Source organism: Budorcas taxicolor, chromosome 18 (genome assembly GCF_023091745.1).
Source record: "Budorcas taxicolor isolate Tak-1 chromosome 18, Takin1.1, whole genome shotgun sequence".
NCBI classification, from domain to species: Eukaryota; Metazoa; Chordata; class Mammalia; order Artiodactyla; family Bovidae; genus Budorcas; species Budorcas taxicolor.
Genome location: NC_068927.1, coordinates 61,499,320 through 61,518,531, shown reverse-complemented (window position 1 = coordinate 61,518,531; position 19,212 = coordinate 61,499,320). Strand labels below are relative to the sequence as shown.

The 19,212-nt window shown below is 44.2% G+C and overlaps 1 long non-coding RNA gene and 1 other non-coding gene across 2 annotated transcripts; one reads left to right on the top strand and one right to left on the bottom strand.

The window, feature by feature from the left end:
• Positions 1–7: 7 nt before the first annotated feature.
• LOC128064132 (uncharacterized) lies at positions 8–17,031 on the bottom strand. Its single transcript, XR_008200917.1, has 4 exons — positions 17,003–17,031; positions 14,828–14,886; positions 5,290–5,379; positions 8–57 (listed from the first exon to the last, which is right to left on the bottom strand). It is a non-coding gene; the product is annotated as an uncharacterized LOC128064132 (long non-coding RNA).
• Positions 17,032–18,889: 1,858 nt separating this feature from the next.
• Positions 18,890–18,996, top strand: LOC128064248 (U6 spliceosomal RNA). Its single transcript, XR_008200965.1, has one exon. It is a non-coding gene; the product is annotated as a U6 spliceosomal RNA (small nuclear RNA).
• Positions 18,997–19,212: the final 216 nt, after the last annotated feature.

Below are 19,212 nucleotides of genomic sequence, written 5' to 3'. Positions count from 1 at the left end.
TTTCTTTCCTCTTCCTTAACTTCAGGGCTTCCTCAGGCAACACGAGTCTTCAGAGGTCTATCATGAAAGTCGAAAACATGCTGTTTAATGCTTAGAGTCAACACATCCCCTTCTGCCTGGAGCCAGCATGGGGAATCCCGCCCATGGCAAAGATCATGAGGAAAAGGCCTGATGGGCAAAGTCAAGATCAGGCCTGAAGGGGACCCCCTTCTCGAGCATCTATCCCAGACCAGAATCTGTCTGTTTTACTATTTCATGCCTTTCACCAACTCTTCTGACATTAACGGAGGACTATCCCCGACCACCTTTCTCTGGAAAAATCAACTTAGGGCTCTAGCTAATACGTCTCCTGGACATGAGAGGAATATTTCAAATCAAACCCCCTCTGTTAGCATTCTAGCTTGCTGGGCAGGTTTATTCAGACTCTTACAGCTACACATATGTTTGTTCACAGCCTTCCAGCTGTGAGAGGCACGGGAAGCCTAAAACATAGAGCCTTTTAAAGAGTTAAAAGTTCTTAGAGTAGTCCTGGTGTAGGATTTCATTATTGGGCCAATGCTTGTTGCTAAATTCCCATATCTCTTATCCACTGTGCACCTGGGACTGCATTAATTAACATAGTTGGAATGTAAGAAAAACAAGTGTAGCCTTGAAATTAACCACATCAGACTTCTGAGCTAATTGGTTCTTTCTTGTAACTCACTGCACTTTTGCTCCGTGAGAAATGTAACTCTGTTTAACATTTTCTGAGGCTGACATAGATTAGAAATATAAAGAAAAAACATTTCAAGGGAAAATAAGTTTTTTGGTTGAACAGCCTTTATCAAAAGAGGGTCATAAAATGTTCACAGGCCTCCAAGGCCAGAAGATAACGTACACAACATCATTTGTGGGAAAGGTATAAAAGTCCCTTTTGAAAATAAAAGTAACGGGCCTCGCTAGAAGAAGCTTGGTCACCCTGTGTCTTTTTTTACTCTCACTTACTCTTTTTTCTGGCTGATCCCTTGGAGCATAGAGGCTCCCTGCGTTCACTTAATGCCCGGATTTCTAAGATCTGAACAGGAAGATGTTTTGTGTCTTCACTCCCTCAGGAGACCGGGAGGGCACCTGTGGCTTCCGTGAACAGGGCAAACTCCTTGTCTGGGATTTTATTGGCTTACTAGGTAAACCAAGGAATATCAGCCTCTTTCTCTCCTCTATTTTCTTATCTACAACATTCTTTCCTTATCACTCTCTAAATCAATCGCCGACTCCACCCCGCTTCAAATTACCCTGGATGCACCAGGGCTGGACCCCAGCACCCTTCCTGAGACCCAACCACACACACACAGGGAAGCCTTCATAAAGAGCAACAGACAGTCCCCTGTGGCCACTGTCTCAGGAGGGACTAAGGACAGTCAACTTTTGCAGAGAGACCAATATGGGAGTTTCCCACACTTTCCCTCAGATCACACTCCCCTCCTGATGAGGCCTCATGTACACAGCTGCAGGAGGCACCTCTGCTGACCAGGCAATTGCCTTCAGGTCACACAGCAGGCCCTGATACATCCCGACTCAGAACAGAGCACCCCCTCCTCAGCCCAGATCTCAGTCCTCAGGACTCAGAGGACTCAAAAGTCCTGATCCTCAGTGAGGGATCCAGACTGAAATCAACTGGGCCATCTTAAACATTCTTGAGCTGTGGACCAACACAAACTACCTGAAGCATAATCTCTGGTCAGAGGATACAAAACATGCGTGTTGGGAGCCACGTTAGGGCATTACTGAGAAAATGGAGGCACGGCCGCAACCCCCTCTCCTCGTCCCGCAGGCATGGACCCGGGACGAAGGAATTAGGTCTTGTGATTCTGACTTGTTTCTGCTCTCCTCGGTTAAGTTGACTGAAAAGAATGCTAAGGTGCTTATTGTCCTTGAGAGGAGCAGGAGAAGGCACAAAGCCTTCTGCAGTTATGCCCAGAGAATAATCCATAAAGTTAACCATTGACATTTGTTCAAGGATCTTTACAAAGAGTGTTCCAGGATGAGCATGTAGGCCGCAGCTTGAGGCCATGGGAAGGACTGTCATCTGAGACCTATTTGTGAGGGAAATGTTTATGGCAAAGGAAATTTGCTGAACTTAGGGTTTAGGAATAATTAAGAAATGGAGTGGCCATCATGGTCAACAAAAGAGTCCGAAATGTAGTACTTGGATGCAATCTCAGAAACAACAGAATGATCTCTGTTCATTTCCAAGGCAAACCATTCAATATCACAGTAATCCAAGTCTAAGCCCCAACCAGAAATCCTGAAGAAGCTGAAGCTGAACGGTTCTATGAAGACCTACAAGACCTTTGAGAACTAACACCCAAAAAAGATGTCCTTTTCATTATAGGGGACTGGAATGCAAAAGTAGGAAGTCAGAAACACCTGGAGTAACAGGCAACTTTGGCCTTGGAATGTGGAATGAAGCAGGGCAAAGAATTGTAGAATTTTGCAAAGACAATGCACTGGTAATAGCAAATACCCTCTTCCAACAACACAAAAGACTCTACACATGGATATCACCAGATGGTCAACACCAAAATCCGATTGATTATATTCTTTGCAGCCAAAGATGGAGAAGCTCTATACAGTCAACAAAAACAAGACCGGGAGCTGACTGTGGCTCAGATCATGAACTCCTTATTACCAAATTCAGATTCAAATTGAAGAAAGTAGGGAAAACCGCTAGACCATTCAGGTATGACCTAAATCAAATCCCTTATGCTTATACAGTAGAAGTGAGAAATAGATTTAAGGGCCTAGTTCAGATAGATAGGATGAACTATGTCTGATGACTATGGAATGAGGTTCATGACATTGTACAGGAGATGGGGATCAAGACCATCTCCATGAAAAAGAAATGCAAAAAAGCAAAATGGCTGTCTGGGGAAGCCTTACAAATACCTGTGAAAAGAAGAGCAGTGAAAAGCAAAGGAGAAAAGAAAAGATATAAGCATCTGAATGCAGAGTTCCAAAGAATAGCAAGAACAGATAAGAAAGACTTCTTTAGTGATCAAGGCAAAGAAATAGAGGAAAACAACAGAATGCGAAAGACTAGAGATCTCTTCAAGAAATATAGAGATACCAAGGGAACATGTCATGCAAAGATGGGCTTGATAAAGGACAGAAATGGTCTGGACCTAACAGAAGAAGAAGATATTAAGAAGAGGTGGTAAGAATACACAGAAGAACTCTACAAAAAAGAGCTTCATGACCCAGATAATCACGATGGTGTGATCACTCACCAACAGCCAGACATCCTGGAATGTGAAGTCAAGTGGGCCTTAGAAAGCATCACTATGAACAAAGCTAGTGGAGGTGACGGAATTCCAGTAGAGCTATTTCAAATCCTGAAAGATGATGCTATGAAAGTGCTGCACTCAATATGCCAGCAAGTTTGGAAAACTCATCAGTGGCCACAGGACTGCAAAAGGTCAGTTTTCATTCCAATCTCAAAGAAAGGCAACGCCAAAGAATGATCAAACTACCGCACAATTGCACTCATCTCACATGCTAGTAAAGTAATGCTCACAATTCTCCAAGCCAGGCTTCAGCAATACGTGAACAGTGAACTTCCTGATGTTCAAGCTGGTTTTAGAAAAGGCAGAGGAACCAGAGATCAAATTGCCAACATCTTCTGTATTATGGTAAAAGAAAGAGAGTTCCAGAAAAACATCTATTTCTGCTTTATTGACTATGCCAAAGCCTTTGACTGTGCAGATCACAATAAACTGTGGAAAATTCTGAGAGAGATGGGAATACCAGACCACCTAACCTGCCTCTTGAGAAACCTGTTTGCAGGCCAGGAAGAAACAGTTAGAACTGGACATGGAACAACAGACTGGTTCCAAACAGGAAAAGGAGTATGTCAAGGATGTATATTGTCACCCTGCTTTTTTAACTTCTGTGCAGATTACATCATGAGAAATGCTGGACAGGAAGAAACACAAGCTGGAATCAAGATTGCCGGGAGAAATATCAATAACCTCAGGTATGCAGATGACACCAGCCTTATGGCAGAAAGTGAAGAGGAACTAAAAAGCCTCTTGATGAAAGTAAAAGAGGAGAGTGAAACAGTTGGCTTAAAGTTCAACATTGAGAAAACGAAGATCATGGCATCCGGTCCCATCACTTCATGGGAAATAGATGGGGAAACAATGGAAACAGTGTCACACTTTATTTTTGGGGGGCTCCAAAATCACTGCAGATGGTGACTGCAGCCATGAAATTAAAAGACACTTACTCTTGGAAAGGACAGTTATGACCAACCTAGACAGCATATTGAAAAGCAGAGACATTACTTTGCCGATTAAGGCCCATCTAGTCAAGGCTATGGTTTTTCCAGTAGTGTTGTATGGATGTGGGAGCTGGACTGTGTAGAAGGCTGAGCACCGAAGAATTGAAGCTTTTGAACTGTGGTGCTGGAGAAGACTCTTGAGAGTCCCTTGGACTGCAAGGAGATCCAACCAGTCCATTCTGAAGGAGATCAGCCCTGGGATTTCTTTGGAAGGAATGACGCTAAAGCTGAAACTCCAGTACTCTGGCCACCTCATGTGAAGAGTTGACTCAGTGGAAAAGATTCTGATGCTGGGAAGGATTGGGGGCAGGAGGAGAAGGGGACGACAGAGGATGAGATGGCTGGATGGTATCACTGACTCGATGGACGTGAGTCTGAGTGAACTCCGGGAGTTGGTGATGGACAGGGAAACCTGGTGTGCTCCGATTCGTGGGGTCGCAAAGAATCGGACATGACTGAGTGAGTGAACTGAACTGAAGAATAGTTGGAAGCTAAAAATTTAAGGAATGTGGTAGTGCTAGCATGTTTTAGTATAGCTTATACAGCTTAGGAATATCAGAGATATTAATAGCTAGAAGCCTTTTTAGGTGATAATGAGTTTAGGATGCTAAACTCCATTCACTGGGCTCACCTTGATGCCCCCAAGTACTGCCACAACCCTCCTGCAGACCCCACCATGCTCCCTCCGCTTTCCCCATTTGTCTACCTCTCCTTCCTGACGACCGGACGAGGCAAGACTAAAGTACACAGGGGTTTCTTGGCAAAGGTGGTCACAAGAGGAGTGCCCACGAGCTACCACCCAAAGGGCACTGCACATGCAGTATGAAAATCAAGAGACTGGCCCTCCTGTGAAAGTCTGCCACCACCTGGGGACATTATAGAGTCCACGTACAAAGGCATTTGAGATCAGGAAGTCTCAAAGGAAGGGTCTCCAGGTCTCACTCTCTCCTGTTTTCTCCACCCACACCTACCTGGAAGATACTCCAGCTCTTGGGGGGCGCAGGGGGCAGCGTCTCCTTCCTGCTCCATTAGGTTTTGGATTTCTGCTCATCCTCAGTGCACTGAAATCACAATGCTGACACTGAGCACATGAACTCCAGATGGCAAAGCTGCTTTCCACGATGGTGACTGGTCCCTGGATGGACAGAACTTAGATCTGGGGGCTGCAGAGGATGAAACCCAGCAGACTTAACATGGGGACATCTTAGCTCACTGCTTGAGGACACCAGTTCTGTAGGGCTTCTCAGGACTTCCTATATTTCTTGGCTCATCTTTTGAGTAATTAAGTAGTCACATGGGGTAAAGATCAATGATAGCTGAAATGTCCAGAATATGGGAAACATCTTCATCACCTGCCCTGTTCTCTTGGTCTTCCCTGAGGATTATTCAGCCCAACCCACAGTCCTGTCATCTACAGACATTTCCAGTAACAGGTACTGCAGCCACGCTGGGAAGAAGAGGAACACTATGAGCCCTAAAAAGAGGGGAACCAGGAAGGACTCAAAATAACCCATGAAGAAGGGCATTAATTTCTGCTGATGGCAACTGATACAGAGGCAATAAACCTGGGTAACATGAGAGAGACTGTTAGGAGGGGATGGAGAGACCTCTCTGAGCCTAGACTTGAAAGGTGACAAAGGGCCTGAGGCACTGTGACCCGAAGGTGAGAGAAGGAACTACAATGTCAGACAGAAATGGTTTGGGTATTTGGAAACAGAGAAAAGGTAAATGAGACCAGGACAGGTTGAACCACGAGCAAAGGGTCAACTCCCAGGATGAGGTTGGAGACACTGACAGGGCCCTGAGCTTGACAGAGGCCTGTGGAGAAACAGCGAGGAGTCAAGCTTTTGACCCAAGAACAAATGAAAGCCAGTGGAGGCCTGAATGTCAGGACGTAAAAAAAATCTCCCTTCAGATTTAGCCTTATTCATAGAAGTCATCTAATTCTGAGCCTGTGATCCTGCCTCCATCCTACAGTTTTCCTGTTCGTTTTTCATTCAGGGAGGACTGGGATCTATTTCAAATTCTCATTACTACCAGAAACTCCCTCCCAACCAGAACTGCCACACACAGACAGTCAATTAGCTAATCATTTCAGGGGTCAGTGTTGTTCATACTCAGAGATTCCGGTCTAGTCTCTCATCTGCATGTTACAAGTGGACTCCCTCAGGCCCGTTTATGAGAAGGTCTGAACTGAGTGAAGAGAACCAGGTATAACTGAATAATGAAATGGGAGGCTGAAGGGCAATTGGGCCATTTGTCCTTAATGCCCATTCCATTTAAGATCAGGAACATCTGTCATGTATCTGAGCAAAAGAAACTTTTCTTTCAAGATTGGGTCAAACTGATACCAAGCAGGTAATTCTTTATTATACGACTGCAGTAAAATATTTTTAAAATACAGAATTGCAAATATATATCCACTGGTACAACAAACATTGTAAGGGGTCAGCTTGGGAATAGGATCTGAGCAATCTTTTTCATTATGAAGAGAGAGGCTCTGTTGGAAGGTTCCAGGTCAATCCAGCCCAACCTTCCTCATTTGCACAGAAAAGTCACAAAGGGACCTGAGGGAAACATCTTCATATCACTGCACAGCTCACTTTTTTTCACTGATCATAGAAAATGGAGAAAACAGACCATTAGACTAACCAGTTAAATTAGGTGTTTTGTTTTTTTTTCATTTTTTGAAAGGAAAGAATGAAGCATTTTGTTGGTTTTATCATGTTAAATGTTCCTTTATTTTTCCATTTCTCAAAGAAATGCCTTTAATTTCACAAGATCTAATGTCATACCTCCGTTATTCTCTGGTAAAGAGCTGAGACCAGAAATATCCATTTGTGTGTGCACACATAAACACATACACACAATTCATGTCTTTGGTAAAACCACAGTTGAAAATATGTCTATTTTACTACAAGATGTGGAGAGGGTAACAGGCAGGAAGGCCAGGGGTCTCCAAATGGAGGAAACACGCTGCAAGTGTCAGACATTTTTCTCTCCCTTAAGCAGAAGGAGGAAACAAACTAGCGATATTTTTTTCCTTCCCTATAAAATCTAAAAGGAGGTTTCTCTTAAAATACTGTGTTGTTATAATGACACCTGGGGTCAGACTCTCATGACAATCAGGACTGAAGGTGCCCGGGGGTCCCCACACAAGCTCCTGTCCTAATTACACCTGAGGAACCCCGGGTATTAATAACTGTGGGGGGCCAATCCGTCGATTTCCTTTTAGATACTGGGCAACTTCCTCTGTGCTTACTGAAGCCCGTGGCCCACATCCTTCCCAATCCGCTTCCATAATAGGACTGTCTGGATGAGCCAAAGGGTATTATTTCAGTTATTCTTTATGTTGAAACTGAGATTCTGGGCTATTTTCACACGAGTTTCTCATTGTGCCAGAGTCTACCTCACCCCTTTTGCGGAGGAATATACTGAATAAGGTCCATGCCTCTGTTTTCATAAATATGGAGCCCTCCCCTTCTCTCCCTTTAATGAACAAAATGTAATCCTAGAGTATGGGCTGATGGAAAATCTGTGGGTAGAGCACAAAATGCTATTCCTGTAGTTGTCAAGCTCAAAGACCCACTTATTTCCACATAAGAAGCACTATCCACTGAAACCTGAGGTTAAGGAAGGATTAAAACACATCATCGAAAATTTTAAGGAGCAGGGACTATTAGTTCCCTATAACAGTGCATGCAACTCTCCTATTTTGGGTATAAAGAAATCAAATGGGAAATGGAGACTAGTTCAAGATTTGCAAATAATAAATGAGGCTGTAGTTCCTTTATACCTCATGGTGTCTAATCCTTATATTCTATTGTCTGAAATTCCTGAATGAGCCAAGTATTTCTCAGTAATTGATTTGAAAGATGCTTTCTATTCTGTGCCTTTGGCAAAGGAAAGTCAATTTCTATTTGCCTTTGAAGACCCTATGCAGCCAGCTTCTCAGTTAATCTGGACAGTTTTGCCCCAGGGATTTCGTGACAGTCCTCACTTATTTGGACAAAGTTTGTCACGGGATCTACAAAACTTTAATAGCTCCGAAGCAGTCGTGTTACCATATGTAGATGATATTTTGCTCTGTGCTGAGACAGAGGAAGCTTGTTCCGGAGCCTCAGATTTCTTAAACTTTCTGGCAGGCTGCAGTTATAAGGCATCAAGAGAAAAGGCTCAGCTTTGTCAACAATCTGTTAGATATCTGGGCCTAATCATATCAGAAGGGACTAGGGCCATAGGCCCTGAGAAAATTAAACCCATACTAAATCATCCCCTACCTATGACTTTAAGACAACTGAGACGATTTCTGGGAATCACAGACTACTGTCATATTTGGATTCTGGGTTATGGGGAACTTGCCCGGCCTTTATATAAACTTATAGCTGAAATTTAGCAGGCCCAAACAGACAAAATGCTTTGGTCTCCAGATACTCAAAAGGCTTTTAAGGTTCTTCAGACTGCCCTCCTGCAAGCTCCCGCTTTGAGCTTGCCCACAGGGTCAGGATTTAATTTGTTTGTCACTGAAAGAAAAGGTATGGCCTTGGGAATTTTGACACAAGCCTGAGGGCCTCACCAGCAACCTACTGCTTATCTAAGCAGAAAATCAGATGTAATTTCACGTGGGTGGCCCCACTGCCTAAGAGTAATTGGGGTAGCGGCTTTATTAGCACCTGAAGCTTTAAAAATAATTAATCGACGAAATCTTACTGTCCTGACTTCTCATGATGCGAGTGGAATCTTAAATTCTAAGGTTAATATTTGGATGACAGACAGTAGGCTTCTTAAATATCAATCACTGTTGTTAGAAGGACCAGTAACTAACCTTAAAGTCTGTGGACATGTAAATGCTGACACTTTCCTTCCTGAGAAGGCAAATGGAACACCTGATCTAGATTGTTCCCAATTCCTAACTTTAAACTATGCAGCTTGGGAGGATCTAATGGATACCCCATTAGACAATCCTGACATGGAAGTATTTACAGATGGCAGTTCTTTTGTTCGGGATGGAAAGCATAAAGCAGGTTATGCCGTGGTGACTGCTGAACAGGTTTCAGAAACAAAATCTCTCCTCCAGGGAACCAGTGCTCAGTTAGCGGAGCTTGTGGCTCTGACCCGAGCTCTAGAGTTAAGCAAAGAGCAGCGAGTAAATCTACACGGATTTTAAGTATGCTTATTTGACTTTACATGCTCATGCTGCAATATGGAAAGAAAGACAGTTTAAAACAGCAACAGGAGAACGTATTAAGCATTTCAAAGAGATTGAGAGAGTTTTAACTGCTAAGCTGCTGCTGCTGCTGCTAAGTCGCTTCAGTCGTGTCTGACTCTGTGCGACCCCATAGATGGCAGCCCACCAGGCTCCACTGTCCCTGTCTTCTCCAGGCAAGAACACTGGAGTGGGTTGCCATTTCCTTCTCCAATGCATGAAAGTGAAAAGCGAAAGTGAAGTCGCTCAGTCCTGTTCAAGTCTTAAGAGACCCATGGACTGCAGCCTACCAGGCTCCTTGGATTTTCAAGGCAAGAGTACTGGAGTGGGGTGCCATTGCCTTCTCCATTTAACTGCTATATATTGTCCTAAAGAAGTAGCTGTTTTGCATTGCAAAGGGCACAGCAGGGATGGGAGTAAAGCAGCTGAAGGTAATCAGCTGGCTGACTCTCAAGCCAGAAAAGCTGACACTTTATTAAACCCCTTCACTGTAGATGCCTTTGATCTGGACAGATCCTGTGTAACAGGAAAAACCACAATATACTGAGGAAGAATTAGAAAGATATGAGAAAAGACGAGCAAAGATTACAGATAAAGGATGGTTACAGTCTGAGGATGGACGATTAATAATTCCTGAAAGTGCTCAATGGAAAATTCTTAAGGGTTTACACCAGAGTTTTCATTTGGGTGCAGAGAGTATTTACCAGATGGCTTCTCGTTTGTAATGAAAATGTAAATGAAAACTTGTAATGTCAATGTAAAAATGTAATGAAAACTTTAAAGAACATTATCAAAAGGTGTGAGGTTCGTCAGAAACATAACCCAAAGACTGAGAAGCTAGCAATATCTGGATTACAACGAAGTGGAAAGGATCTTGGAGAGGGCTGGGTAATCAATTTTACTCATATGTCAAAAGCTAATTGATATTCTTGCTTACAAGTTTGGCTAGATACTTTTACTGGATGGATTGAGGCTCTTCCCTGTCATATTAAGCAGGCTAAGGAGGTTATAAAGATTTTAATCCATGAAACTATCCCCAGGTTTGGGCTGCCACGGAGCCTTCAGAGTGACAATGGCTCCGCATTTCAAGCTGCTGTAACTGAGGGAGTATCTAAAGCTCTAGAAATAGAGTATCACTTACACTGTTCCTGGAGACCCCAATCCTCAGGAAAGGTTGAAAAATCTAATGACATTATCAAAAGACATCTGCGCAAATTAACTCAAGAGACCCAGGACAATTGGATTAAAGACCTACCCATAGCTTTAATGAGGGCTTGAACTGCCCCCAAAAGGAGGGACTGTCCCCCTTTGAATGTAGTTATGGAAGGCCTTTCTTATGCACAGACATCGTTATAGACACTGAAGCCTTGGAATTAACTAGTTATGTAACTCAGCTCTCAGCTTTTCAACAGGCAATAACAGAACTCTGGGAGACGACTCCTGACCCAGCCTCTGAGTCAAGCAAGCCTTTATGTGAGCCAGGAACCGAGGTCCTCATAAAAACACTGGGATCTGGGGGCCCCATCCCTCGAGCCCCTCTGGGAAGGCCCTTACCAGTTTATTCTTTCTTGTTCCACAGCTGTCAAAGTGCCAGGAATTGATTCGTGGGTACATCACACTTGAGTTAAGAGGTGGTAACCTGACCAGACCTAAGTGACTTCATTTTATGTCTTTACTTTCTATGCTCTGACTTTGTACTTTTCAGACGGGCTTGATAATCTATGTGAGCCTACTTCTGCTGACTCCAAAAATCCTGAGTGTGCCGTTTGATCCTCAAGACAATGCCTTCCTGTCCTGGGCTCACTCCTACGCTGCATTCCACAATTGGTCTAACTGCTGGATCTGCGGAGCGCTCCCCTCTTCATCATGAAAGGCTTTTGTGGTGGACATCTCCACTTCAAGAAAAAGACTTTCTCCAAGTCTCTGAATACCTTCGACAACAATCATATGTGATGCCTCTTCTTCATCTGATGACATCTACCAACCCTAAAATGGACTGATGCAACACTCTGTACTTTAACTATGGACATAAGGTGACTTTTAATTTTGATTATACATTGTCTCGGTTTAATGACTATTTCGCTACACATAAGGCAAATAGGCCTGGATCTAATGGTTTTTTACCTGACGTTTATCAAATATGGGATGAGGTTATATGGCTAACTCCTGAAAAAGGACGTCTAGTATCTACTGCCACTATATGCTGGGAACAAACAGAGCCATCCCCAAAAGTTAGCCAACAACTTCATTACAATGATTGGAAACAATAGGGATTTTTGCCTCAGGAAGTATGCAACGTAATCATTTCTATGTCTTCCAACCCCAATTCAAGTCCTCCCTTTGTCTGGCCAGGCACTAATTGGGACTGGATATCTCAGTCAGCTGCCTTGCTCCAAACGGGACCTATTGGATATGTGGCTCTTACCTATGGGCATGGCTTCCTCTTGGTTGGATAGGGAGATGCACCCTGCGTCTAGCCTTTACTCACAGCTTTATAATTTCAGAGCTTCCAGAAAAGCCTGCTAATTTACCCCACCTTAAAACTCAGTGGGCAAGGTCTGTATTTCACTGGTATCATTATTTGGCTGCAGTCTTTGTTCCCTCCTTTGGAACTACAGATGTTATGCTACGAGTGGATCTTTGACAAATTTTACTCAACAGGCATTACAGGATTCTCAAAAAGCTATTTCCGCTCTTAATGCTGAACAAGCACAAATTAGAAAGGTGGTTTTACAAAACAGATTAGGTTTAGATATTCTGACAGCTGTGCAAGCAGGAACTTGTGCCATTATTCATACCCAATGCTGTACATATAAACTTGATATGAGCACTAATGTTATTCATTTGACTAAACACATGAACAAGATGATTGAGGCTATGGATATTCCTGAAGCCTCAATTGCCTCATTTTGGGAGATGGTAACTAGTGCCCCAAGGTGGAAAACTATCTTATTTACAGTATTCTGATTGTTTTGTTTTTGCCGTTTGCTCCCTGCATCTGTAACTGTGTAACTGGATTTGTTTCTAGTTGCATGAAAGCTTTTAAGTTACAAATGGCTGTGTTAGGGGAAGCACACTGATTGAAACCGCCTACCCTGGCCAGGCACCACAGTAACTATTTGCATGAGTTGTTTTATGACAGGAGAGCCTGATAAGGAATACAGAACTAATGAGCCACCTCCAACCTGAAGAGTTCGGGAAAGGTCGAAAGGAGACACGGAGTGTCTGTCCACTTCCCAGAATCCCTCTGGCTAGCATCCATCTTGGCTCAGCCATGCGTGCGCCACCAGGAAAGACTCCGAATTAGAACAATTGGCCAAACACCACCCTGAAACTAAACTCATCACCATAAAACCCGAGACTGCGACCCACACGGCTGAGCAGTTCTCCTGGGTTCCCTTACCCTACTGCTCTCCACCCAGGTGCCCTTTCCCAGTAAAATCTCTTGCTTTGTCAGCACATGCGTCTCCTCAGACAATTCATTTCCAAGTGTTAGACAAGAGCTCAGTTTCAGAGCCTGGAAGGGGTCCCCCTTCCTGCAATAGTTGCTCTAACTCCTGCTACGGCTGCAGCTGCTTCCAGCTACTATTTGGGGGCCCTGGATCAGACATCTTTGGTATGAGGGTTAGGAGAATATGTTGCCTCACCAATTTAAGGACAACGCCCCTTGTCAGCTAGGAAGTAGTTATGGAACAAGAACGATGCCCCTTTTTCCTAGGCAACATAATTCTTCTAAAAGAAAAGGGGGGACTGAGAGGGTAACAGGCAGGAAGGCCAGGGGTCTCCAAATGGAGGAAATAGGCTGTAAGTGTCAGACATTTTCATCCCTCTTAAGCGGCAGGAGCAAACAAACTAGTGATACTTTTTTCCTTCTTTATACAAATTTAAAAGGAGGTTTCTCTTAACATACTTGTTGCCATAATGACACCTGGTTTCACCTCAAGTTAACTATTCTCAAACCTTGAGGTAACCAATCCATTTTTCTTATGGAAATGTTTGTCTTAAGCTACGTGAATGGACTATGCACTTACCCCAGACTCTGTCTTCAAGTCAGTTCCGCCTAATGGCTGAGAACGTACTTCACAAACCAGTAGGTTATACTCAGATACTGTTCCCCTAATCTATGTAAACAAAACTATTTGTATGGTAATCTGCCCTTCTACAAGATTCAAGTTAATCACTGTATGGCCTGGGATGAATCATCTGGTGCCAAGATTATCCCAAAAGGCATTTTATGGATGAGGGGCCTGGTGCCATTCTGAGTTTTAAAACCTTCCTTTTCTTCATTAACAGACTGCTAGTGACTATAATGGCACCCCACTCCAGTACTCTTGCCTGCAAAGAGTACTTGCCATGCAAGTACTCTTGCATGGGTGGTGGAGCCTGGTAGGCTGCAGTCCATGGGGTTGCTAAGAGTCTAAGAGTCGGCCACGACTGAGCAACTTCACTTTCACTTTCATGCACTGGAGAAGGAAATGGCAACCCACCCCAGCATTCTTGCCTGGAAAATCCCACGGATGGTGGAGCCTGGTAGGCTGCAGTCCATGGGGTTGCTAAGAGTCTAAGAGTCGGCCACGACTGAGCAACTTCACTTTCACTTTCATGTATTGGAGAAGGAAATGGCACCCCACTCCAGTACTCTTGCCTGGAAAATCCCATGGATGGTGGAGCCTGGTAGGCTGCAGTCCATGGGGTCACTAAGAGTCAGACACGATTGAGCGACTTCACTTTCACTTTTCATTTTCATGCACTGGAGAAGGAAATGGCAACCCATGCCAGTATTCTTGCCTGGAGAATCCCAGGGACAGAGGAGCCTGTTGGGTTGCCGTCTATGGGGTCACACAGAGTTTGACACGACTGACACGACTTAGCAGCAGAAACAGCCCCTCCATTCTTAACCCTCTTCCACAGCCCTCCTCACCAGATCTCTCTGGGTTGTTGCAGAGCACTGGCTTTGGGTACCCTGCTTTGTGCACTGAACTTGCACTGATCATTCTATTTTACATACGGTAATTTACATGCTTCAGTGCTATTCTCTCAAATCATCCCACCCTCACCTTCTCCCACTGAGTCCAAAAGTCTGTTCTTTACATCTGTGTCTCCCTTTGTTGCCCTGCATGTAGGATCACTGGTACCATCTTTCTAAATTCCATATACATGCATTAATATACAGTATTTGTCTTTCTGACTTATTTCACTCTGTATAATAGACTCTAGGTTCATCTACCTCATTAGAACTGATAAGCGAGGTGACATTTTTGCTAAGTATGGCACAAAATAGTCTAAGATGATTTACTACTTACCAAAGAAAATTTCAAATGTATGAGATGAAGGGAAGAAAGCACTCAGGCAAGGAATGAATCTGAAAAAAATTTGAAAAAAAAACAAAACTGAGAAATATTTCTAATCTAAAAATCTGGTGTCAAAGTTTAAAAAAATGTGGAGAATAATCATAGTTAGAAAAGGATGATAAGAGTAGAATACTGGAAACTAAAAAAGCTTATTTCTGAAGTTAAAAATGAGCACAGAAACTGAATGAATTAAGACCTATTCCAAGCTACAAAAAGCACCATACATAACGAAAACAGAAACTGTGAATCCGTTTTTAAAACAAAGTGTTTCTTTAAAAATGCTATCCAATAATGACACAGTGGATAAGAATCTGCCTGACAATGCAGGAGACATGGGTTCTATCCCTGGTTCAGGAAGATCCCACAAGTACAAGCAACTAAGCCTGTGCACAACTACTGAGCCTGTGCTTTAGAACCTGGGAGCCACAACTCTTGAGCCCATGGCACAATACAGCCCAAAAAAATTCATCAAAAAAAACAAAAAAATGCGACCACAGAGTGACACTCTAGAGTCAGTCCTTTCTTACCCCAGGTCTCTTCTTCCCTGACCTCTATCTTACGATAGGACAAGGGAAGGGGGTCACTCACAACTCAGTGAATCAAGCCACTGCCCCAGGCTCAACAGGGTTTGCAAATGAAAGTCATCTTCTGCCACAACTAATAAAAAAAGACACAAGCATTATAGACAGGAGTTTTGAAATTCTCATCCTCCTCTGTATAACTAAAAAAATCATCTGTAACCAAATAACTGGCCACAACTGGATGGAGCTTACCCCTCTGTTCACCTAGCTCCCTATTTCATTTGGGTCTCCGTGTCTCTTTTTCTCCCCCTCTGCTCTCCTGCTGCTCCTGTCCTATTTCCTCCCTCACACGTGTCCTGTCCCAGGCTGCTGCAATTCGTTCCCCCTCGAAATGCTCTCTCTCTCCAACCTTCCTGAGTCTTTCAAAAATCCATGTCTAAGTCTGCCTCTTTCCTCCCCCATTTCGGCTCCCTCTCTGCGCTCCAGATTACTCCCCTTCTCTCGCTGTGACTCTCCCTTCCTCCCCACTCTCTGGCAGGTCATGTGGCTATGCTTCCTTCCAGCTCTTTCTTCCTCTGGTCCTTACCTTTCTCTGCCTACACCATAAAACCGGTCACCTCAGACTGAGACTTGAACCCTTGTGGCGGGACTCCAACCGGGTGAAAACACAACTCGGGACTCTAACCCAAGAGGCCTGGACTCAAACCCGGCCAAAACCCTGTTAGGGACTCTCCACCTCTGACGTCCCTCATTTCTCCCTATGCTGTTTCCCAGTCCCTGGAGATCTGGCTTTCTAATTTATTAATACTTCTCTATTTCACTCACTTGGCTATTTTCAAGGCTTAACCTCTTTGACTTGACTATCCCTTTGCAAATCCCTCAGCCAGTCTCAGTTTTCCCATTGGTTCTCCCTGATGCTTTTCTCCTCAGCTTCAGTTATTTCTCTCAGTCCTTCTGACTCTGCTCCTCCTGATCCTCCTGCCTCCTGAATTTACTGAGTGGCCGACAGAACGAGACGCCCCCGGACCGGAAGATCACCTTTTCCGACCGAATTGAACTGGGCATGGAACAGCACTGGCTGTCACATGGCTGGCCCAGGTCACCTGCCCTATGAGGGGTGAGGGGACGGGCTGACAGGAAAGGGGGCTGCTGCGGGGCACAAGGACCGGCCTCAGGAGACGCGAGGACAGAGGGCTGGGAGGGAGGGGGCTCAGGAGCGGGGCGGCCTCTCCGGAATCCCGGGACCAGGGAGAGGGCGCGCGGCCTGTCTGGGCTCTGCCTCCAGCGGTCGAGAAGGCGACGCGGCGGGCGCGACTCCAACTCGCGAGAGAGGGCTTTACTTGGCGAGGCCAGAGGTAAACAAGGGTTTTAAGCAGGAAAATGTCGCCAGAGGCGGTGTCTACGCGCACCGAGGGCCGAAACCGCCTCAGCAACACTTAAAACCCAAACGAAAAGATAACTGGGCCGCAACGGCAGCGGCAGCGTTTATTCGGGGCCGAGCACCGGGTGCCAGGGTGTTCAGGTCGCTGGCAATTCCCACACCATGAGGACGAGTGAGCGGGGGCGGAGGTGGGGACTGGAGGGGTGGCGAGCTCTGCAAACTTACTCTAGAAGGAAGCGTAGGCGCCGCTCGGGGACCTCGGCTGCTCGCTCTCCGACTTCCGGCTCCGTGGGAAAGGGCTTTTATTTTAGAGCCCAGGCTTCCGACCAGGGGCGGGGCGAGCACCCGCTGTGCGCAGAGTTCCTGGGAGGGGCGGGGCGCGGAGGGGGCGGGGCCTGTTACCTTGACAGCATTAAGTTACCCTCTGCAACACTGCTCAGGTAAAAGCTTCAAGTTATGTTGGAAGCCAAGATACTTCCTCTTAAAAGGGTTTATTCTCAATAAAAAGCTGTTTTTCACAGCATGTTATGCTCAGATCCGGCTAGTGAGGCTGAAGCAATTCAGGGATCGGGGAACTTGGGCAGTTTTAAGAAACAAGAATGGGACTAGTCTCTATATTACAAATACAAACCTCTGCCTTGGTAGAAATGGGCCATTCCCTACTCACACGCTACAAAACAGCAAACATAGAATAGGGCTGAGTTCAACAAACTCAGGGTCAGTACCTGGGTGTCTGAGATGGAGGACTTAAGGGATGTGATCATTTGGGTCACTAAGCACAGCCTTTTAAGAGCAAGACACTTTAAAGGATTATAAACTGCGTTATTGTTTCTTTTATCCAACGTGTTTTAATTATTTCCCCTTTCTAAACCCAACTCTTTAAACAGTGACATAAAGGGGGTTGTATAAGCAACTCTTACAATGACAAATATCTTTGTGTAAGTTTAAGCTACAGACAAAAAATTAACTGATACGTCTACTGTGAAACGATTATCACAATAAGTTTGCCTAGCATCCATAATTTCGTATAGATAACCTAAAAATGATTCTCGACAGTGGATTCACCAATGATTTATCAGATACAACGCCAAAACCTCACGCCAACAAAATAAAAAGAGGTAAACTGCACACATCCTAATTATCAAATATTGTGCACTAAACCATCCTCAGCACTGAAAAAACAATGTACACTATAATACAAAAAAATTGCCAAGCATATATTCAATAATAGTTTAACATCAAGAATACATAAAGAACTCTAAAAAGTACGCAGGGGCCGTACGCAGGGATCACCAATTCCATCATAGGGGTAGAGGAGCTTTCTTAACCAACCATCCCACATACTGCAAATAAAATACAAAGAGTAACATAAAATAGAAACTTAATGACAAAAATAAAAGACAATCATTTATAATGCATACAAATATAAAAAAAGGAAAATAGCTGTGCCTTGAAAAAAAACAAATGATGGTTCATCACTGAAGCTATCACTCCACTACATAAGCTCTGTCATTAAGTTGCTACAAAATTAAGTGTGGAGGCAGAATGATCAAGAGCACCCAGGTGACAAGCATGCAGCATCAGCAACAGTTTAGTCAACAGCCTCACAAACATGAGGGTGTGAACCTGGACAGCACGCTTGTCAGGAGAAGTTCCTACACCTCTTGGTGAGGCTCAAAGGGCATGGTGATACTACACGTGAACAACACTATCACAGTGCCCTTCACGCAGGCATCTGTGACATCACTCAAAGCCAGAAAAAGATGTACAGGTCAAGGTCTTCAGATACTTTCTCATATCACAGAACACGCTGACCACTATACTAAGTAGCTTCAAGTGGTAATTCTGTATGCAGCAGGAAAATATTACAACCAATAGGGGAAAGTATTCTCCTTTAAAACTTTTCTCTTACCCAGTAAACCCACACCACAGAGAGTCCATGAGGAGCTGCCCTGTAAACACAGGCGGATTACCACAGCAGAGAAACTGGACATGACTTCAGACCCTAGAGCCACATACTTCAAAATCAAATTTAAAAGGAAAAATTATACAAACTAAGGAGAAGGCAAAGTCAGGAAGAGTCTACACTCCCAGACTAGATAGACCAGTACAATGCTCACTTCAGCAGCACATATACTAAAATTGGAACGATACAGAGAAGATTAGCACGGCCCCTGTGCAAGGATGACACACAAATTCGTGAAGCATTCCATATTTTTGAAACGATGCTCAACATCACTTATTATCACAGAAATGCAAATCAAGACCACTATGACGTACCATTTCACACCAGTCAGAATGGCTATGATCCAAAAGTCTACAAGCAACAAATGCTGGAGAGGGTATGGAGAAAAGAGAACCCTCTTACACTGTTGGTGGGAATGGAAACCAGTACAGCCACTATGGAGAACAGTGTGGAGATTCCTTTAAAAACT